Source organism: Oncorhynchus mykiss, chromosome 11 (assembly GCF_057628025.1).
Source record: "Oncorhynchus mykiss isolate SJ-2025 chromosome 11, ASM5762802v1, whole genome shotgun sequence".
Classification (NCBI taxonomy): Eukaryota; Metazoa; Chordata; class Actinopteri; order Salmoniformes; family Salmonidae; genus Oncorhynchus; species Oncorhynchus mykiss.
The window spans coordinates 18,179,343-18,184,930 of NC_143032.1; positions in this window are offsets into that span (position 1 = coordinate 18,179,343).

The following is a 5,588-nucleotide window of genomic DNA, read 5'->3' on the forward strand; positions in this document are numbered from 1 at the left end:
TATGCTGCATTTTTTACGCTCTTGCATGAACATGGACAAAGTTCTGATAAAATGCACACACGGCATAATCCATTGCACCACAACGGGGAAAATAAGGGGAAAGGGGCACCTCCATATGGTTTAAATAGAAATAACAAATTCACCAAGAGCATTTATACCACAAGAGGCTGATGAGGGGAGGACGTATTGTTTATGTGTTTATGGCTGTATTGGTATGGGTTATGAGGTGTGTGTTTATGGCTGTATTGGTCTGGGTTATGAGGTGTGTGTTTATGGCTGTATTGGTCTGGGTTATGAGGTGTGTGTTTATGGCTGTATTGGTCTGGGTTATGAGGTGTGTGTTTATGACTGTATTGGTCTGGGTTATGAGGTGTGTGTTTATGGCTGTATTGGTCTGTGATATGAGGTGTGTGTTTATGGCTGTATTGGTCTGGGTTATGAGGTGTGTGTTTATGGCTGTATTGGTCTGTGATATGAGGTGTGTGTTTATGGCTGTATTGGTCTGGGTTATGAGGTGTGTGTTTATGGCTGTATTGGTCTGGGTTATGAGGTGTGTGTTTATGACTGTATTGGTCTGGGTTATGAGGTGTGTGTTTATGGCTGTATTGGTCTGGGTTATGAGGTGTGTGTTTATGGCTGTATTGGTATGGGTTATGAGGTGTGTGTTTATGGCTGTATTGGTCTGGGTTATGAGGTGTGTGTTTATGACTGTATTGGTCTGGGTTATGAGGTGTGTGTTTATGGCTGTATTGGTCTGTGATATGAGGTGTGTGTTTATGGCTGTATTGGTCTGGGTTATGAGGTGTGTGTTTATGGCTGTATTGGTCTGGGCTATGAGGTGTGTGTTTATGGCTGTATTGGTCTGGGCTATGAGGTGTGTGTTTATGGCTGTATTGGTCTGGGTTATGAGGTGTGTGTTTATGGCTGTATTGGTCTGGGTTATGAGGTGTGTGTTTATGGCTGTATTGGTCTGGGCTATGAGGTGTGTGTTTATGGCTGTATTGGTCTGGGCTATGAGGTGTGTGTTTATGGCTGTATTGGTCTGGGTTATGAGGTGTGTGTTTATGGCTGTATTGGTCTGTGATATGAGGTGTGTGTTTATGGCTGTATTGGTCTGGGTTATGAGGTGTGTGTTTATGGCTGTATTGGTCTGGGTTATGAGGTGTGTGTTTATGGCTGTATTGGTCTGTGATATGAGGTGTGTGTTTATGGCTGTATTGGTCTGGGTAATGAGGTGTGTGTTTATGGCTGTATTGGTCTGGGTTATGAGGTGTGTGTTTATGGCTGTATTGGTCTGGGTTATGAGGTGTGTGTTTATGGATGTCTGGGCTATGAGGTGTGTGTTTATGGCTCTATTGGTCTGGGCTATGAGGTGTGTGTTTATGGCTGTATTGGTCTGTGATATGAGGTGTGTGTTTATGGCTGTATTGGTCTGGGTTATGAGGTGTGTGTTTATGGCTGTATTGGTCTGGGTAATGAGGTGTGTGTTTATGGCTGTATTGGTCTGGGTAATGAGGTGTGTGTTTATGGCTGTATTGGTCTGTGATATGAGGTGTGTGTTTATGGCTGTATTGGTCTGGGTTATGAGGTGTGTGTTTATGGCTGTATTGGTCTGGGCTATGAGGTGTGTGTTTATGGCTGTATTGGTCTGGGCTATGAGGTGTGTGTTTATGGCTGTATTGGTCTGGGTTATGAGGTGTGTGTTTATGGCTGTATTGGTCTGGGTTATGAGGTGTGTGTTTATGGCTGTATTGGTCTGGGCTATGAGGTGTGTGTTTATGGCTGTATTGGTCTGGGCTATGAGGTGTGTGTTTATGGCTGTATTGGTCTGGGTTATGAGGTGTGTGTTTATGGCTGTATTGGTCTGTGATATGAGGTGTGTGTTTATGGCTGTATTGGTCTGGGTTATGAGGTGTGTGTTTATGGCTGTATTGGTCTGGGTTATGAGGTGTGTGTTTATGGCTGTATTGGTCTGTGATATGAGGTGTGTGTTTATGGCTGTATTGGTCTGGGTAATGAGGTGTGTGTTTATGGCTGTATTGGTCTGGGTTATGAGGTGTGTGTTTATGGCTGTATTGGTCTGGGTTATGAGGTGTGTGTTTATGGATGTCTGGGCTATGAGGTGTGTGTTTATGGCTCTATTGGTCTGGGCTATGAGGTGTGTGTTTATGGCTGTATTGGTCTGTGATATGAGGTGTGTGTTTATGGCTGTATTGGTCTGGGTTATGAGGTGTGTGTTTATGGCTGTATTGGTCTGGGTAATGAGGTGTGTGTTTATGGCTGTATTGGTCTGGGTAATGAGGTGTGTTTTTATGGCTGTATTGGTCTGTGATATGAGGTGTGTGTTTATGGCTGTATTGGTCTGGGTTATGAGGTGTGTGTTTATGGCTGTATTGGTCTGGGTTATGAGGTGTGTGTTTATGGCTGTATTGGTCTGGGTTATGAGGTGTGTGTTTATGGATGTCTGGGCTATGAGGTGTGTGTTTATGGCTCTATTGGTCTGGGCTATGAGGTGTGTGTTTATGGCTGTATTGGTCTGTGATATGAGGTGTGTGTTTATGGCTGTATTGGTCTGGGCTATGAGGTGTGTGTTTATGGCTGTATTGGTCTGGGTTATGAGGTGTGTGTTTATGGCTGTATTGGTCTGGGTTATGAGGTGTGTGTTTATGGCTGTATTGGTCTGGGTTATGAGGTGTGTGTTTATGGCTGTATTGGTCTGTGATATGAGGTGTGTGTTTATGGCTGTATTGGTCTGGGTTATGAGGTGTGTGTTTATGGCTGTATTGGTCTGTGATATGAGGTGTGTGTTTATGGCTGTATTGGTCTGGGTTATGAGGTGTGTGTTTATTGCTGTCTGGGTAATGAGGTGTGTGTTTATGGCTGTATTGGTCTGGGATATGCTCATATATTTGTTGACATGAGTTGAGTGAAAGTTGATTCCAGCTGATGCTCAATTTGGCCCCTCATCTAAAAGAAAATGAGAAAACACAACCATAGTGTATACATAGATGTACCTCCATATATACTCATACTGAATGTTTCAGTGTGAAATGTGGTATGTTTACATAGATGTACATCCACATATACTCATACTGAATGTTTTAGCATGAAATTTGGTATGTATACATAGATGCCTGTCCTATTCCACTCTGTGCGTGTGTCTGTTTGTGAGCCTGCGAGGGAGATGACGGTGTATGTGTGTATTTGGGTATATGTCTGTGTGCCGGGACGTCATGCACCCATTATTTTAGAGGAGGCAGTAAGTACGTGAGGAAGGGGGGCTGGTCCGGAGAGGGGGTTGGTCCGGAGAGGGGGTTGGTCCGGAGATGGGGTTGGTCCGGAGATGGGGTTGGTCCGGAGAGGGGGTTGGTCCGGAGATGGGGTTGGTCCGGAGAGGGGGTTGGTCCGGAGAGGGGGTTGGTCCGGAGAGGGGGTTGGTCCGGAGGGATGGCTGTTCCAGAGAGGGGGTTGGTCCGGAGAGGGGGTTGGTCCGGAGATGGGGTTGGTCCGGAGGGATGGCTGTTCCGGAGAGGGGGTTGGTCCGGAGATGGGGTTGGTCCGGAGATGGGGTTGGTCCGGAGATGGGGTTGGTCCGGAGGGATGGCTGTTCCGGAGAGGGGGTTGGTCCGGAGGGATGGCTGTTCCGGAGAGGGGGTTGATCCGAAGGGATGGCTGTTCCGGAGAGGTGGTTGGTCCGAAGGGATGGCTGTTCCGGAGAGGGGGTTGATCCGAAGGGATGGCTGTTCCGGAGAGGGGGTTGATCCGAAGGGATGGCTGTTCCGGAGAGGGGGTTGGTCCGGAGGGATGGCTGTTCCGGAGATGGGGTTGGTCCGAAGGGATGGCTTTTCCGGAGATGGGGTTGGTCCGGAGGGATGGCTTTCTGGAATCTGGAAGTTGGATAATTTTGCCTGAAACACCCTAAACAGCTTCTAGAGCCATAATCATTATGCCTAATTCTATCTAAAAAATATGTATGTATATTTTTCTGCATAGGTTATATTTAAGCAATAAGGCCTGAGGGAGTGTGGTATATGGCCAATATACCACGGCTAAGGGCTGTTCTTACGCAAGACGCAACGCCAGGTGCCTTATTGCTATTATAAACTGGTTACTAATGTAATTAGAGCAGTAAAAATATTTTTGGGTCATACCCATGGTGGCTTTCAGCCAATCAGCATTCAGGGCTCGAACCACCCAGTTTATAATAGCTAAGATAATTGGACAAGCTACTCTAACTTGATTGATAGCCTAAAATGACTTGTTAGCTGCTTATGAGGTTAGAAGATTGGGAACCTTTCTAGCTGGTTAGCTAAAGACAACTTTATAAAATTGCTTAGTGGCTAGTATTACAGAGAAACAACAAAACATTGTAGTTTTATTTATTCATCAAGAAGTAATCAAATGGCTACAGAGCTTGATCACATTCATGAGCCCATTACCAGAAGCTAAAATCAAATGCTGTGTGTGTCACTCTACTCTCTCTCTCTCCAGTCAGGGTGCCCCCTCTTAATTATGATAAAAGATGGGTTATTAATTTAACATCTGAAAAAAAACACAAAAAAAACAGGACAAATCTGACAGGGCACGTGCCATTGTGCCTCTATGGGCATGACGCTCCCTCCCTGTGTGTGTGTGTATGTGATCCTGGCTCCTGGCCCTAGTAGACAAACCTGCGTGTTAGCATGCTGGTCACATATCTCATCTCAGACACCCCCACCCACGCACGCACGCACACACACCGCTCGTCTCACACTGACAGCTCTGTATTACGACCCAGCAGGCACATCTACCTGCACAGGAAGGAGGGAGGAAAGGAGGGTGAAAGGATGAAAGGAGAGAAGGAAAGATGGAGTGAAATAATCATCTTACATTTTTTTCCATACCTATCTTGATTTGGTGAGGCAATGGCAGAAAATTACATTCAATTAAAAAGTGCCCAATCTTCAATCGAGCCCTCCCCAATATCCCCTGTGGATATTTTATATTGTACATATTCAACCCTTTTCTATACTTTATATATGCTGCTCTTTCCATGACATAGACCGACCAGGTGATCCAGATGAAAGCTATGATACCTGATTGATATCACTTGTTAAATCCACGTTAATCAGTGTAGATGAAGGGGAGGAAACAGGTAAAATAATTATTTTCAAGCCTTCAGACAACTGAAACATGGATTGTGTGTGTGTGCCATTCAGAGGATGAATAGGCAAGACAAAATATTGAAGTGCGTTTGAACAGGGTATGGTATTGGGTGCCAGGCACACCAGTTTGTGTCAAGAACTGCAATGCTGCTGGGTTTTTCACACTCAACAGTATCCTGTGTATCAAGAATGGTCCACCACCCAAAGGACATCCAGCCAACTTGACACAACTATGGGAAGCATTGGAGTCAACATGGGCCAGCATCCCTGTGGAAAGTTTTTGACACTTTGTAGAGTCCATGCCCTGACGAATCTAGCCATTTCTGAGGGTAAAGGGGGGTGGGGGATGCAATTAAATACTAGTAAGGTGTTTCTTAATGTTTAGTATACTCAGTGTATAACCAACCAATCCTTCCAGATCAAGACAGTTCCTCTGCCCAGAAT